This window comes from Rutidosis leptorrhynchoides, chromosome 11 (assembly GCF_046630445.1).
Source record: "Rutidosis leptorrhynchoides isolate AG116_Rl617_1_P2 chromosome 11, CSIRO_AGI_Rlap_v1, whole genome shotgun sequence".
NCBI lineage: Eukaryota > Viridiplantae > Streptophyta > Magnoliopsida > Asterales > Asteraceae > Rutidosis > Rutidosis leptorrhynchoides.
The window spans coordinates 100051536-100069593 of NC_092343.1; positions in this window are offsets into that span (position 1 = coordinate 100051536).

The window sequence follows — 18058 nt, forward strand, 5'->3', positions numbered from 1 at the left end:
AAAAAAAAATGTGAAACTGGTTCTCTGACGTCTGACGACCTCATACTTACCGGTCTCACGGCCAACATGTGAAAGAAAAATGGGGTAATCCATGTGTAAGGGACATGATGCTGAAACTGAAGTCACGACCTCTGTTTTATGTTGCATGTCTTTCAACCACTAGCGACTATTACAGGAACAAAAGTTTTAACCTAGCAGGATGGTGAGAGGTCAAGGTAACAAAACAAAGAGATTACAAAGCCTTGGATTGGTGAGCTTCTAATTATAGTTATATCATTTGAGAATATGGATTTACTGTTCACGGGATTATTATATTGGTTAAAGGATATTTCAGTCTTTTTACACTTTTAGTATGTCTACTATGTATCTGGTTACACCCTTGGTATGTCCACTATGTATCTAGAACTTTCACCCACTCTCCATTTGGCTAGGGTTTTTCGCGATGATTTTTTGGTTAAGAATCATTGAAGGAGACCGGAAACAGAAAAACAATGCAAATAGAAATGTCAACAAGTATATCTTGCTTATACATCAATTATGCCTACTTTTTAAGTCTTTATAAGAGGGCAAATGGCCCGAAAAGGTAACATAAATTACCCAACTTAACAATAAAGGTAACCCTCAATTTTCTTAAGCTCGAAAAAGATTAAATTTTTAATTTGGTATAGAAAAGGACTACGATTTGAAAAAGCGTGAAATTGAGGTCATCATCGTCAAAATCATTAACGATCGTTAGTCAAAAATACATGATTGATCTCAGAAGTTTCTTAAAAAATTGCACCAACGTCCTATTTATCATCTTCATTAAAATCTTCATTCCCACCACCACCACACCACCATTGCCACATATTGTCGTAAGGTGCTAACATCTACAAATCAACACCATTTTCAGATCTGCTGCTTACACTACTAAATCGACATACACCTTCAAGCTTTGACTTTTATTTACTTTTTGGTGAATGGAAAATTTAGAATGAGTTAGAGAAATCTAAAACACAGAAATCTTCCTCGTAATTTAGTGATATTACGTGCAAAATTTCATGACTTAATTCGATTGTTTGATGTGGTTTTGAGCAACTTTTTTGTTCGAAAATTTTGAAGCAAAAATCGATTTCATGTGTTAGTGATGTTTTTGGGAAGAAAAAAAATGAGATTGGAATAAAAATACAATAGAGATAAGTGTTTTGATATTAAAGTGGTCTCAAAACGTTTAAGAAATTGGTTAGAAATAAAAATTACGTCACTAAACACTTTTAGAAACTGGTGAATCTAAAAACACCCTCTCTAAACACCGAGAATAGAAATAGGTTCGTTAAAAGTTTTACAAACGTCCCCCTTTAGAAACGGGTTGAGTAACACATCTTTAAAGTGCCAAATAACCCATTTCTAAACATATTTTCTGTAGTAGTGGTTACACAGGATTCTGCAAACATGAAGTTGATGACAGCGATTCTAATTACTTGCAACCGATGGTGGTGATGAGATGATGACGCTGTTAGTGATGAGATGGTGACGATGATGATATGGTGACGATGGTGGTGATGATATGGTGACGATGGTGGTGATGAGATGATGACGATGGTGGTGATGAGATGGTGACGATGATGAGATTGTAACATCCCGCGTTTTTCCGTTAAATTTAATTTTAACACCGTCTTTTTTTTAAAACATAATCTTTCGTATTTAAATTAATAGTTTCCGTGAGTAACGTTCATTATATTCCCGCTATTTAATTTTGACATCACCCGTTTACTCGAGCGTTTTAAAAATATTCGTTTGGTTAATTCCCGCACCCGACTACAAACATGAGGGACTTAAGTTGACAAGTGGGCAAAGTGGTGACTAGGTCAACTAGTCAACCACTTCACCTCCTCCATCCATTTCCATCCATCTCCCTCATCTCTCTTTCTCTCTAGCAAGAACACACACACACAACACCCAATTCAATCATTCATCATCTAAATTCGATTTAGGAGGCTTACAACAAAACAAATTACATATTTGGAATCCTCTCTTCATCCTCTACAATTTGATACCAACTTCATCTCGTTTGGGTAACATTTCTAAAACTCTAGATTTCTCTAAATTCGTGTTTTTGATTTGAAATGGTGTTAGTTAGTGTTTATGGCTCAAGTCTAACATGAATATATGTTTGGTTTGCTCGATTTGTTGTTTTTGGAGTAACTAGCATGAACTTGAAATGGGTTTGCTTAATCCTTGATTTTGGATGAGTTAATGTTGTTAGATTGTTAAAGTGCATGTTTTAATTGTGTTACTAGTATCACTAGCTTCGTTTTGATGCGTAGGTTGATTAAGAAAACTTCAAAAACATGAATATTGATTTTGTGATGTTTGACTAGGGTTTGATAGTTCTTGACATGAACTTTTGATGCTTGAATGCCATGGAATGTTAATTGTTAGTGATTAGTTGTAATGTATGCTTAATTACCTTCGAAACGGCATATCGTATGTGTAAATTGAATTCCCGAAACTTAAAATGCAATTGATGAACTTGAAACTTTGAAAATGGACTTTTAAACGATCACTTGACGAGAAATCGGTTATGGAAAATGTTGTTTTTGTTTGATGAAACATGTTTAGTTGTGTTCCTTGTCAAAAGAGCTTTCCAACGGTATAAGATACGCTTCCTAATGGTTTACGGTTTGAGTTTTGCGTTTGTTTGAAATTTTACCAAGCCTTGAACAAGTGAAACAGGCCAGGGACCAGGCCACGGCCATTGTCGCGCCGCGGAGCAATTTGTCGCGCCGTGGCCCAAAGGGTGATTTTAGAACATGTTTTTCAAGCTTTCTGACCTTCAACATAGGCATTTGTCGCGCCGCGGAGCAATTTGTCGCGCCGTGACAATTGCCTGTTTCATCCGAACTTCAGCAAACTTGTTTTGGCCATAACTTTTTTGACCGTAACTCCGTTTTCGATGAATCAAATATCGTTGGAAACGTAATAAGATTTCCTTTCTAATGGTAAGGTTTTGAAATGTCAACTCAAACTTTATTACAATCGTTCTAACATGCTTTTATACTTGATTCTTGCATGAAACTTGACAACGTGATTCACATGCTATACTATTCGAGTCGTAACGAGCCATAGGACTAATTGAACACATTTCACCCGACCTTGTGTCGTAACCGGTTAATTGATATAACTTACTTGTTTAGGTCAAGGCTAAGCAACTTTCATGCACACGTTTACTTGTTGAAGTACTTTTATACTCGTGCACTCGAGGTGAGATCATAGTCCCACTTTTACTCTTTTTGAACTTATATTTGGGATGAGAAAACATAAACGATTCTTTTGAACTAAGTGAACACAAGAACGGGAAAACAAACATTCTACATACGAGTTTAGAACAAAAATCCTCAATTCGATTATCATTAGTTACACTTGCCGGGTGTAAGCGAGAACTTATGTTATATGGCCATATGGGTTGACAACCCTCATCTTTGACGGTTCGCTACCGTCTACGGATGAAATATATTTTCGAGAATCAGTGTTTGTTCTAGCACTAAGTGATGGGGTATACAATGGAAGGAATGTTAAGCTTTGATAATTGGGTGCTCGTGAAACAAACTTTTGGAATGTATTACTATTATTTCATTGATGCAAATCTTGTGGTTCACTTGTACTTACTTACTTAAACCTATGATTTCACCAACGTTTTCGTTGACAGATTTCTATGTTTTTCTCAGGTCATGCACGATATGTGAAACATGCTTCCGCTTACTATTTGATACTTGCATCCGATGTCGAGTATACATGCATTTCATGGAGCGTCTTTTGACTTTACTTTAAACCGTGTCGCCTAGATTTCAATCGTACTTATAACGTTGTAACTTAACTTTTGGTTGAACAATTCTTGTAAACTTTGAAACAATCTTTATTTTGAAATGAAGGCGACATATTTTGGTCAAACGTTATCTTAAAGACTTATAATCAGGTAATGGGACCCACGTAGCCGACGCCGTCACTTGACGATTTGTCGGGGTCGCTACAGTTGGTATCAGAGCCTTGGTTGTAGGGATTTAGAGTTCATTTGTGTCCACCCCGAGTCATAGGGTACATAGGTGAATCTAGACTACAACCGGCATATAGACTGAAGTAGGAATTATTTGACAAATTGTGCATTTATACTCGAACTCTTCTATCATATCTAACTCGTATTCGATCTTGATCTTACGTTGATAAATTTTGTTGATGCGCCACCTTGACTTTATGAAGTAATGTTAAATGCACATGAGAATCAGGGTAATATAATTTCCGGGATTATATTACGGTGATTCACATGGACGTTCCGACATTATGACGTAAAGAATTTAAGGCGAGTCAAGGAAAATTTTCTCTCTATCCATATTCCATACTGTGGTTAGTATTGTTGAAAATACTAACCAACGATATTCTTGTGTCATGAAGGAACAATGGCTCACCAAGGTCAACACAACACTCCTCTCGAAACTCTTGAACAAGCTCTTCAACGAATGATAACCACCGCCGTGGGTACGGCCGTGGCCGATCACTTTTCTAACAACAACAATCATGGAGCCGGTAATTCAAGCGAAGGTTGCTCCTACAAGAACTTCATGAAGTACAACCCTCCCACTTTCGATGGAACCGGAGGACCGGTTACTCTCACCCGATGGTTTGAACAAATAGAGACCGTTTTTAACACAAGCGGCTGTCGAGACCAAGATAAGGTCAAGTTTTCCACCCTCACTTTCACCGGCATTGCTCTCTCGTGGTGGAACAAGTACGTACAATCAGTGGGTATCGATGAAGCCCTTACACTCTCTTGGGCCGAATTAAGAGAAAGAATGATCACCGAATACTTCCCGCGCGACGAGACTCGAAGGCTCGAGCAAGGGCTAAGGAATTTGAAAACGGTCGGGAATGACCTCGGAGCTTATAATCAACGGTTTACCGAACTAGTCTCAATGTGTCCGAATCTCATGGCTCCCGAATCACTAAGAGTCGAACTTTACATGGATGGCCTCCCTAAGGGCATTCAACACGGGGTAATGGCATCCCAACCCACTAACCTACAAGAAGCTTTAGCAAAGGCCCACCAAACTTTAGAAACGGTAACTGAAATGGAAGCACCGGCACCCATGATCGAGAACCAATCGAGCGGCAATAAAAGAACATGGGAAGCCTCTCAATCAAGCAACCACAACAATAACAACAACCCCGCCAAGAAGCCTTTCGCCTCCAACGACAAGAAAGGCTATACCGGAAAACTACCTTTTTGTAACGAATGCCACAAGCATCACTTTGAAGGATGTGGCAGGTTTCGCCACCGGCGCCAAGGACCCGTCGCTCGAAAGATGCCCAACGCACACAGAACGGGTGCTTGCTTCGAATGTGGCCAACCGGGTCATTTTAGGAATGTGTGCCCAAATAAGAAAATCAACCCCAACGCACGCCATTGAACTTTCAACATCGACACCTAGGATGCCCGAGACGACGATGGACTAGTCACGGGTACGTTCCTTCACAACAAACCATATATTTCATACTTATTCGATTCGGTTACCGCTAGACGTATTACAACCGAGGCTTTGACTTGTACTCTTTACATTCCACCTTTTTCCCCTAGATACTACTTAGGCAATTTAAGCGACCAATGGATAAATATTGTGAGCCTATAAATTTTATTGGAGGATATACGTTAAGAATTATGACTTGACGCCTATAGAACTAGGGAGCTCGAAACCTATTTGTTAAGGAGAAATTTTTCCCCTACAATTATGTATAGAATATTGTGAACTAAGTAATTTTCGGTTGGAAACCGATACCCTCTTCCTCGTATCCACAATTGGGGGTTAAGGGAGACGAGTTTTCCGAACTCGCAACGTTAGTTGTAAATCTCTCTTAGTACCATTCGATTTATTTAGGACTCTGTCCGTATTCATGAACCTCCTAAACCACGTATGCAAACTTATCTAGACAAATCTGTTATCGTATTTATAGATGACATCTTAACTCATTCAAGTAAAGAAGGAAAACGAACAACATCACCATCTTAGTCTCGAACTTTTGAGAAAAGAGCAACTCTATACCAAATTCTCCGAGTGAGAATTTCTGTTAAACGAAGTCAAATTTTCTAGACCATGATGTTAATGGTCAAGGCATTACAATCAATCTCGAAATCAAGCCACACGTAATCATGAAACTCTCTCAACTCAGACTTGTATTCGTAAAATCCTAGATCTCGTCTATTTTTACCGAAGATTCATTCCTGACTTTTCTCGTGTTACACGACTTTTAAACTCGTTAACTCACTAAGGAAAACTTTAAACCTCTTCATGTCTGAGCCTTGAATGTGATTCTTCACACCAACCTTCCTAGCTAAATGCGTATAGCACTAGATGGAACTCAAACATGGAAATATTTCTACTTGAACGCCGAAAGGCATACTCTCTCGTCTCAAAAATCAACATAACTAAAATTCGTTATTTTGCACGAAGAATTCGAATACTAAATTGTGGATCCGATCAATTTTCTCGTCATCCCGTACCACACTACCTACCTCTGTTATTTCACCGTCACCGTCTGATATTACTGGGATTTAAGATAACACACAATCCAACGATACTTCACTCTTCTTTGACGTAACGCCCTTGTGTTTCTGATAATCGGTCAACTATTATTCAACCCCGAACTATACAACTACGTGTACTACCTCGTTTCTCTTTCAGACTTCAACTTTTGACAACTAGAGGCACGTTATGGCAACCTCGAGATGTAAACTCATCCTATTCTAAGTCCTCATTTCACTACTATCTTTACCGTTCGCATTTCCGTTTAAAGAAACTCCTTGTAACATTTCTCCATGGATAGAGAAACTCCTCATATTACATAAGTATTCGCCACGAGGGTGAATAGTCCTAACGAACATTTTTTTCGAACCCTAACTGACTCGTTCAAACATATCTTAAGAGATTCTATTCCAACACGGTGTATCTTTGTTAATTATCCCGTATCGAAATACTCGTTTCACTTCTAGTTTTACAAGAAGCCTCGGGACCGCGTTTAGACATGAGTACCGCGTACCATCCACAACCCGACGGACCGAACAAACATGTGATTTAAACCTTGGAAACCATAATACAAGTTTGTATTACCAACTTCAAATTTACTTGAGAAAAGTATTTTCCTTTAACCGAATCCTCGTACTACAATGATTTTCATTCAAGTTTTAACGTCACTCCTTTTGAAACCACATGTGACCGGAAACGTCATTCTCCCTTGTCGAACCAAGTAAACGATGATCAATTCACCGGGGCCGAGGTTGTTCATGAGCAACCGAGAAAATTTATTCATATTCAGGTAAAACCCTACGCGACTCGTAATCACCAAGAGCTACGCCGATGTTAGACGTAAACATTTCAAATTCCACGTGGGAAACCGTGTCACGTTAAGAGTCGCACCTTGGAAAGGTGCAATCCGTTTCGGGAAACGTAGGAAGCTAAATCCGCGATATTTTGATCCTTTAAATTCTTGGGGTGTTTTGGACCCGTCGCTAGCCGTTTAGACTTTTCCGACTCATTTTGGGTCTCCGTTTATCCTACATTCGATGTATCAACTCAAAGACGTGTTTTGCGAAACGAGAACTTGTTATCTCCTTTGATGAACTCACTATCGACGATAACCCTCACTTCCTAGGAGGACCGGTTGAAACCATAAATCGTGAAGCCAAACCTTAAAACATCGTATGATCCCGACCGTCAAAATTCGTTGAAATACCCTAGAACGTACTTCTCCCTCACTCGTAGAATTGGCAACGCAAGATCTCGAGGAAGATTCAACAACTACTACTTCCAACTAAATTTCGGGACGAAATTTCTTTTGAGGTGTGGATAATGTAACATCCCGCGTTTTTCCGTTAAATTTAATTTTAACACCGTCTTTTTTTTTAAAACATAATCTTTCGTATTTAAATTAATAGTTTCCGTGAGTAACGTTCATTATATTCCCGCTATTTAATTTTGACATCACCCGTTTACTCGAGCGTTTTAAAAATATTCGTTTGGTTAATTCCCGCACCCGACTACAAACATGAGGGACTTAAGTTGACAAGTGGGCAAAGTGGTGACTAGGTCAACTAGTCAACCACTTCACCTCCTCCATCCATTTCCATCCATCTCCCTCATCTCTCTTTCTCTCTAGCAAGAACACACACACACAACACCCAATTCAATCATTCATCATCTAAATTCGATTTAGGAGGCTTACAACAAAACAAATTACATATTTGGAATCCTCTATTCATCCTCTACAATTTGATACCAACTTCATCTCGTTTGGGTAACATTTCTAAAACTCTAGATTTCTCTAAATTCGTGTTTTTGATTTGAAATGGTGTTAGTTAGTGTTTATGGCTCAAGTCTAACATGAATATATGTTTGGTTTGCTCGATTTGTTGTTTTTGGAGTAACTAGCATGAACTTGAAATGGGTTTGCTTAATCCTTGATTTTGGATGAGTTAATGTTGTTAGATTGTTAAAGTGCATGTTTTAATTGTGTTACTAGTATCACTAGCTTCGTTTTGATGCGTAGGTTGATTAAGAAAACTTCAAAAACATGAATATTGATTTTGTGATGTTTGACTAGGGTTTGAAAGTTCTTGACATGAACTTTTGATGCTTGAATGCCATGGAATGTTAATTGTTAGTGATTAGTTGTAATGTATGCTTAATTACCTTCGAAACGGCATATCGTATGTGTAAATTGGATTCCCGAAACTTAAAATGCAATTGATGAACTTGAAACTTTGAAAATGGACTTTTAAACGATCACTTGACGAGAAATCGGTTATGGAAAATGTTGTTTTTGTTTGATGAAACATGTTTAGTTGTGTTCCTTGTCAAAAGAGCTTTCCAACGGTATAAGATACGCTTCCTAATGGTTTACGGTTTGAGTTTTGCGTTTGTTTGAAATTTTACCAAGCCTTGAACAAGTGAAACAGGCCAGGGACCAGGCCACGGCCATTGTCGCGCCGCGGAGCAATTTGTCGCGCCGTGGCCCAAAGGGTGATTTTAGAACATGTTTTTCAAGCTTTTTGACCTTCAACATAGGCATTTGTCGCGCCGCGGAGCAATTTGTCGCGCCGTGACAATTGCCTGTTTCATCCGAACTTCAGCAAACTTGTTTTGGCCATAACTTTTTGACCGTAACTCCGTTTTCGATGAATCAAATATCGTTGGAAACGTAATAAGATTTCCTTTCTAATGGTAAGGTTTTGAAATGTCAACTCAAACTTTATTACAATCGTTCTAACATGCTTTTATACTTGATTCTTGCATGAAACTTGACAACGTGATTCACATGCTATACTATTCGAGTCGTAACGAGCCATAGGACTAATTGAACACATTTCACCCGACCTTGTGTCGTAACCGGTTAATTGATATAACTTACTTGTTTAGGTCAAGGCTAAGCAACTTTCATGCACACGTTTACTTGTTGAAGTACTTTTATACTCGTGCACTCGAGGTGAGATCATAGTCCCACTTTTACTCTTTTTGAACTTATATTTGGGATGAGAAAACATAAACGATTCTTTTGAACTAAGTGAACACAAGAACGGGAAAAGAAACATTCTACATACGAGTTTAGAACAAAAATCCTCAATTCGATTATCATTAGTTACACTTGCCGGGTGTAAGCGAGAACTTATGTTATATGGCCATATGGGTTGACAACCCTCATCTTTGACGGTTCGCTACCGTCTACGGATGAAATATATTTTCGAGAATCAGTGTTTGTTCTAGCACTAAGTGATGGGGTATACAATGGAAGGAATGTTAAGCTTTGATAATTGGGTGCTCGTGAAACAAACTTTTGGAATGTATTACTATTATTTCATTGATGCAAATCTTGTGGTTCACTTGTACTTACTTACTTAAACCTATGATTTCACCAACGTTTTCGTTGACAGATTTCTATGTTTTTCTCAGGTCATGCACGATATGTGAAACATGCTTCCGCTTACTATTTGATACTTGCATCCGATGTCGAGTATACATGCATTTCATGGAGCGTCTTTTGACTTTACTTTAAACCGTGTCGCCTAGATTTCAATCGTACTTATAACGTTGTAACTTAACTTTTGGTTGAACAATTCTTGTAAACTTTGAAACAATCTTTATTTTGAAATGAAGGCGACATATTTTGGTCAAACGTTATCTTAAAGACTTATAATCAGGTAATGGGACCCACGTAACCGACGCCGTCACTTGACGATTTGTCGGGGTCGCTACAGAGATGATGACGATGATGGTGATGAGATGACGATGGTGATGAGATGATGAAGATGAGTGAAGTTGATGCTGATGGCAATGGTGATGATGAAGAGGAGTTTAGGTGCAATTTTTTAAGAAATTCAGAGACTAACCGTATATTTTTTACTAACGCATTAATGAATTTGACGATGAATACCCCAATTTCACACTTTTTGAAATCGTAGTCTTTTCTGTGCCTAATTAAAATCGTAATCTTTTTCGGGCTTAAGCAAATTGGGGTTACCTTTATTTGCAAATTGAGTAACTTATGTTACCTTTTCTGGTCATTTTCCCATCTAATACTCCGTATATAATAGTAATTTTTTACATTATATATATATATATATATATATATATATATATATATATATATATATATATATATATATATATATATATATATATATATAGAGAGGGATCAAATGAGAATTTTTTTTGTGTGAGAACCCTGAGAACTCAAAAATACATTGAAATTCGAGCAAAAATGGAAAATTCGAGCAAAAAACTCCATATTTGAGCAAAAAATATGATACGGACGAGCAAAAAACATGGTAGTCGAGCAAAAATGGAGAAAGTCGAACAAAAAAAAAGGACGACCAAAAATTTGATATTCGAACAAAAGTTGCGATATTCTAACAAAAATGTGTTCTACATTTTTGAAATTCGAACGCAAAAATGTAGAACGCATAGGTAGTCGAACAAAAATTTTGATATTCGAACAAAAATGTGTTCTACATTTTTTTCGAATTTTTTTTTTTGCTCGACTATGAAATTTTTGTTCGTCCGTGTTTTGTATTTTTGCTCGAATTCCCCTTTTTTGCTCGAATTTAAGTGTATTTGGGTGTATTTTGGAGTTCCTAGAGTTCTCACTGGATCCTCTATATATATATATATATATATATATATATATATATATATATATATATATATATATATATATTATCAGTTTAAAATGATAGTACGCATTACTCACATTTACGGTGGATTTAGATAATAACTAGTGGGGCGACCTGGCGTTTGCGCCGGTTCTTCACCTTTGATTAACAATAATTACGTATCTAAATATTTAGAAAGTAACTATTAATTATTTTTTTGTTTTATTTTTTGTTTTGTCGATGAAGGACCCAAAATGGTTATGTGATTAATTTGTAATAAGTGTGAAAGTAATTATTCATCATTTTTTATTTTAGTTTTCGTCCTGTCAAGAGAAAAGACTCAAATGCTCAATCAATAAAGTGAGACGTACGATCGGTACAAACTATTTAATAAAATAGGAAAAACTACTGTATATATATATATATATATATATATATATATATATATATATATATATATATATTAGAGGGGGGAAAGTTAAATAATAATAAAGTGAAAAATTATTTGGTTGATTTGTAGTACTAGTAGTAGTACTAGTAGTAGTAATAGTAGTAGTAGTAATAGTAATAGTAATAGTAATAATAAAAATAATAATAATGAGGAGTTAGTAGATAGTAAAAACTAGTTGGGCGACCTAGCTTTGCGCCAGTTCTTCACCCTTGATTAACATTAATTACATAGCTAATTATTGAGAAAGTAATTATTTATCAATTTTTTTTTGTTTTGTCGAGGAAAGACCAAAAATAGTTATGTGATTGATTTGTAATAAGCATGAAAGTATTATTCATCATTTTTTGTTTTACTTTTCGTCTTGTCGAGAGAAAAGACTCAAATGCTCAATCAATAAAGTGAGACGTAAATCAACGATTGGTACAAACTATTTAATAAAATAGGAAAAACTATATATATATATATATATATATATATATATATATATATATATATATATATATATATATATATATAATGAGTTACGTAGTTAATTTATAGTAAGAAAAAAAGTTAAACAGAATAAAGTGAAAAATTATGTGGCTGATTTAATAATAATAATAATAATAATAATAATAATAATAATAATAATAATAATAATAAAAATAATAATAATAATAATAATGATGAATAGTTGTTAGTCAGTAAACATTATGTGATCGATTTATAATGAATGAGAAGTTTAATGGTTAAATTATAAAATGTGAAAGCTTTGTGGTAAGTTTATAAAAGCTATAGAGTTAAGTATTATAAAGGGTGTGGTTGAATTGTGAAAAAACAAAAAGTTTGAGGTGAATTTATGAAACTTATGAGAGTCACTATTCATTTTCTCTATGCCATTTAGACATATAGGAAGTTTAATGGTTAAATTATAAAATGTGAAAGTTTTGTGGTAAGTTTATAAAAGCTATAGAGTTAAGTATTATAAAGGGTATGGTTGAATTGTGAAAAAATAAAAAGTTTGAGGTGAATTTATAAAACTTATGAGAGTCACTATTCATTTTCCCTATGCCATTTAGATATATAGAGTAATATATGTGGTGGATTTATAGTGGATGAGAGGTTTTGTAGTTAAATGATAAAAAGTGAGAAGTTTGTGGTAAGTTTGTTAAAACTATAAAGATAAGGGTGGTAAAAAATGTGACCAATTTGTAAAAAGGTAAACTTTTGTGGTGTAGGTGTGAAACACCTGAAGTTTTCTATTCATTTCTTCTATATCTTTTAGATATAGATAATAATAATAATAATAATAATAATAATAATAATAATAATAATAACAACAACAACAATAACAATACGTTCTACTCCATAAACCACATTTTTGGCATGCTAACATAAACTCATATTGGTATTGGCAATTAGGTAAGTGGTTAGGTATTCATTTTGTTACAGACCTAAATTGTGAAAAGGAAATTTATTCGGAACATTATACTATATAATTTTCACTGACATTGAGAAAATATATATTGTTTGATGTTGGAGGTAAACAACAAACGAATATAAGTTGAATTAGTTTGTAACACATAATATTTTGTGACCTGTTTGAAGAAAAGTTTGTTTACGTTCGTTTGCTACTTAGTTTAGTTAAATATACAAATATAATATATCTTTCACTGGTTGATTGTTGAACTATTCAGCATTTAACGTGTTTGTTTTTGAAATCTGAATGATATATTGTGCATAATAGTTCAACAATCAGTGATGATTCATTCAGAGTTGAATTACTCTTTTAACCATTAACTACCTAAATTTTTTGTAATATCAATTATATAAAAAACACTAATTAAACAATTATAATATTTTTTTATTCATTCAAATGGTTAATAAGGCTATTTTACATAATTCGCATTGTCTATTCAAAATGAATATCAAATCTCTCTTACACTAATAGCAAACACACAATTAGGTGATATCTCCTAAAAACTTTCAATCCTAACCATCCATCTAAATACATCATTAAATCTAAACCCTCCATTCCACCCCATCTACCATATCACGTGATAAGTCACCTTGAGCATGTGACGACCCGGAAATTTTTGACCAAATTAAAACTTAATCTTTATATGTTCCAACACAATAAGCAAAGCATGTAATGTTGAGTCTTGAAATGTTTGAACTATTTATATAGATTCATTTAACCTGTGACTATTTCCGACGATTCACGAACAATTGTGTGTAAATAAATATGTAAATATATATACATGTATAAATATAAGAGTGCATATTAAGTTGTATTAATAAAATACAAAATAATCATTTGAATTGAAAATGTAAAATAATGTACAAGATAATTAAGATTAAAATTTATTTATGATTTAAACGAATTCTTATTTTTATTTATTATCATTTTTATGATATTATTTAGTTATTTTATTAGAATTATTATTAATATTATTAGGGTATTTACTATTAATATTTATTAAAAATAAAAATAGGGAATCCCATTATGTTAGAAGTAACTATCAATTTTTTTTCTTTTTCTTCACATGAAAATAATTTACGTACTTCATGTCTCCAGTTTGTTACAAGTCTACTTCACAAATCAATTGGAAATCAATTTAACTGTTAAATCATGTACCTAATCACTCTATATAAGTTACAAACTGCAATTTGAGTTGAAAACAAAGAAAACCCAGAAAATAAGCTCGACACTCTGTACATTCATCTTTTTCACCATATTTTGATTTAGAACAAATTTTCAAAATGTAATAATGCAGTCATGTTAGGAATCGTCTATCTAAACTATCTGTAAGTTTTCAATCCTCAATTCTTTCTATTAATTTCTAATTTGAGAGTCAAAGTTTTGGTTTTCAAAGTCAACTAAGTGTTCTTGAATCAAATTCGAGTTTGTTTTGATATCTCCAGTTAATTTGATGATCCATAAAGATTATAGGAATGATTTACAACACAATTCATGTTGTAATCATAACCTATAACACTCTTAATCTAAAAATCAATTTTTGAGTTCTTGAGTTCTTCACAGTGATATACACTAACGTGAATTCGAAACAAATTTCAAAAACTAAAAATGTAGAGTTGTTAGGAATCATTTACTTAAACTTCCTGCAAAATCTCAAGTTCCAATTCTTGATAACGAATTTGAATTTGCGAGTCAAAGTTAAATTGTCAAAAGTCAACTGTTTTGTTCTTGGAGAAATTAGAGCTTGTTTTGATGTTTTAAGTTCAATTGACGATTTCAATAGTTTTTAGGAATGATTTGAAACATGTTTCATGTTGTAAAGATTGTCCAAAACGAACTCAAAATTGAAAACAAAATTTTTTTTTCTTGGCTACTAGCAAGCAGTAGGATTTTTTTTGTTTTTTTTCTCATTTTTTTTATATCATGAACACATTTTTATTTTTTGTTTCATGTTTGTTTAGAAGTCCTAAAACCATTTTGATGATTGACTATTATGAATGAAGTTGTTTGATTGTTTAGATTTTGGTGAAGAAGATGAAGTGGGTTGAAACATGTAATAGATAAGTATTTGGGTTTGTATTATAAATCAGAAAAACTGAAATGGAGGAATGGTTAAGGGTGTTGATGAGTGAACGAGAGGTCTCGGGTTCGAGCCCGGCTTGGTGCAATTTTTTTAAAACTGACTCCTAAGGTAGTTTTATACTTTTAAAAATTATTATTATTATTAATATTATTATTATTATCCTTAGGTATTTCTACAATTATTAATTTTACAAAACAAAAGATATATATGTAAATATATTATTACATAAAATATACTAATATTACATAAAATTATGTTTCAACTAATATTATTGATATAACATTAATTAAATATCAAATAAGTATCATAATATATTATAAGAATAATTAATACATAACAAATATATAAACTTGATTGATTTATACTATAATGTGTTAATACTTGATATAGGTTCGTGAATCCGAGGCCAACCCTGTATTGTTCAATGTCGTCATATGTATTTTTACTACAAAATACAGTATTGTGAGTTTCATTTACCTTTTTACCCTTTATATTTTTGGGCTGAGAATACATGCGCAACTTTTATAACTGTTTTACGAAATAGACACAAGTAATCGAGATTACGTTCTATGGTTGAATGATCGAAACTGAATATGCCCCTTTTTATTAAGTCTGGTAATCTAAGAATTAGGGAACAGACACCCTAATTGACGCGAACTCTAAAGATAGATCTATCGGGCCCAACAAGCCCCATCCAAAGTACCGGATGCTTTAGTACTTCGAAATTTATATCATGTCCGAAGGAGGATCCCGGAATGATGGGGATATTCTTATATGCATATTGTGAATGTCGGTTACCAGGTGTTCAATCCATATGAATGATATTTTTGTCTCTATGCATGGGACGTATGATTATGAGAAATGGAAGTATGAAATCTTGTGGTCTATTAAAATTATGAAATGATTCTTTATGATAAACTAATGAACTCACCAACCTTTTGGTTGACACTTTAAAGTATGTTTATTCTCAGGTACGAAAGAAATCTTCCGCTGTGCATTTGCTCATATTAGAGATATTACTTGGAGTCATTCATGACATATTTCAAAAGATGTTGCATTCGAGTCGTTGAGTTCATCAAGATTATTATTAAGTCAATTATATTTGGATATATTATAAAATGCTTTACATGCCTGTCAACTGTCGATGTAACGAAAGTTTGTCTTTTAAAAACGAATGCAATGTTTGTAAAATTTATCATATAGAGGTCAATTACCTCGCGATGTAATCAACTGTTGTGAATCGTTTGTAATCGATATGGACTTCGTCCGGATGGATTAGGACGGGTCTCTACAGTTGGTATCAGAGCGGTGGTCTTAGCGAACCAGGTCTTGCATTAGCGTGCCTAACTGATAGTCGTTAGGATGCATTAGTGAGTCTGGACTTCGACCGTGTCTGCATGTCAAAAGTTTTGCTTATCATTTTTATCGGAAAACATCTGCTTATCATCCTTAGAAAATTACCTACTCATTATTCTTAGTCTAGACACATTTTACTGCATTGAATGCATGAATAGTGTATAGACAAAATTCATATCTTAGCGTATCTGACAATTCATATCTTAGTGTATCTGTTACTGTAGACCTTGCCTGATATCTCTCATAAATTTCTCCTTAATTTAAGGGATCCTGGTACTATATATATCTATGCAAATTATGCATTGAGAATACCATCTAACTATCAATTGATGCCATTAAACTCTTCATACCAAAAATCATTTCTGAGATCGTTTAAGATGGCCTCTACGAATCGACCAAGTTCCTCTGACTCCGAAGACAGCGTGACAGGAGCACACCAACCAATCAACTACCGTGATTACTGGAGAAAATGGGGATGGGTTCACGACATACTCACCCTATGGAGAAAGGAAGAAGGTGCTCCATATCATGAATCAAATCTACCACCTAACCTTGGAGTACTTGACCCGCTCACCGGCGAACCCGTTCGCAATACCGTTTATGAAATATCCCGTTCTTATTGATTAAAAACGTTCCATATTAATTGATTTCGTTGCGAGGTTTTGACCTCTATATGAGACATTTTTCAAAGACTGCATTCATTTTAAAACAAACCATAACCTTTATTTCACCAATAAAGGTTTAAAAAGCTTTTACGTATATTATCAAATAATGATAATCTAAAATATCCTGTTTACACGCGACCATTACATAATGGTTTACAATACAAATATGTTACATCAAAATAAGTTTCTTGAATGCAGTTTTTACACAATATCATACAAGCATGGACTCCAAATCTCGTCCTTATTTAAGTATGCGATAGCGGAAGCTCTTAATAATTACCTGAGAATAAACATGCTTAAAACGTCAACACAAATGTTGGTGAGTTATAGGTTTAACCTATATATATCAAATAGTAACAATAGACCACAAGATTTCATATTTCAATACACATCCCATACATAGAGATAAAAATCATTCATATGGTGAACACCTGGTAACCGACATTAACAAGATGCATATATAAGAATATCCCCATCATTCCGGGACACCCTTCGGATATGATATAAATTTTGAAGTACTAAAGCATCCGGTACTTTGGATGGGGTTTGTTAAGCCCAATAGATCTATCTTTAGGATTCGCGTCAATTAGGGTGTCTGTTCCCTAATTCTTAGATTACCAGACTTAATAAAAAGGGGCATATTCGATTTCGATAATTCAACCATAGAATGTAGTTTCACGTACTTGTGTCTATTTTGTAAATCATTTATAAAACCTGCATGTATTCTCATCCCAAAAATATTAGATTTTAAAAGTGGGACTATAACTCACTTTCACAGATTTTTACTTCGTCGGGAAGTAAGACTTGGCCACTGGTTGATTCACGAACCTATAACAATATATACATATATATCAAAGTATGTTCAAAATATATT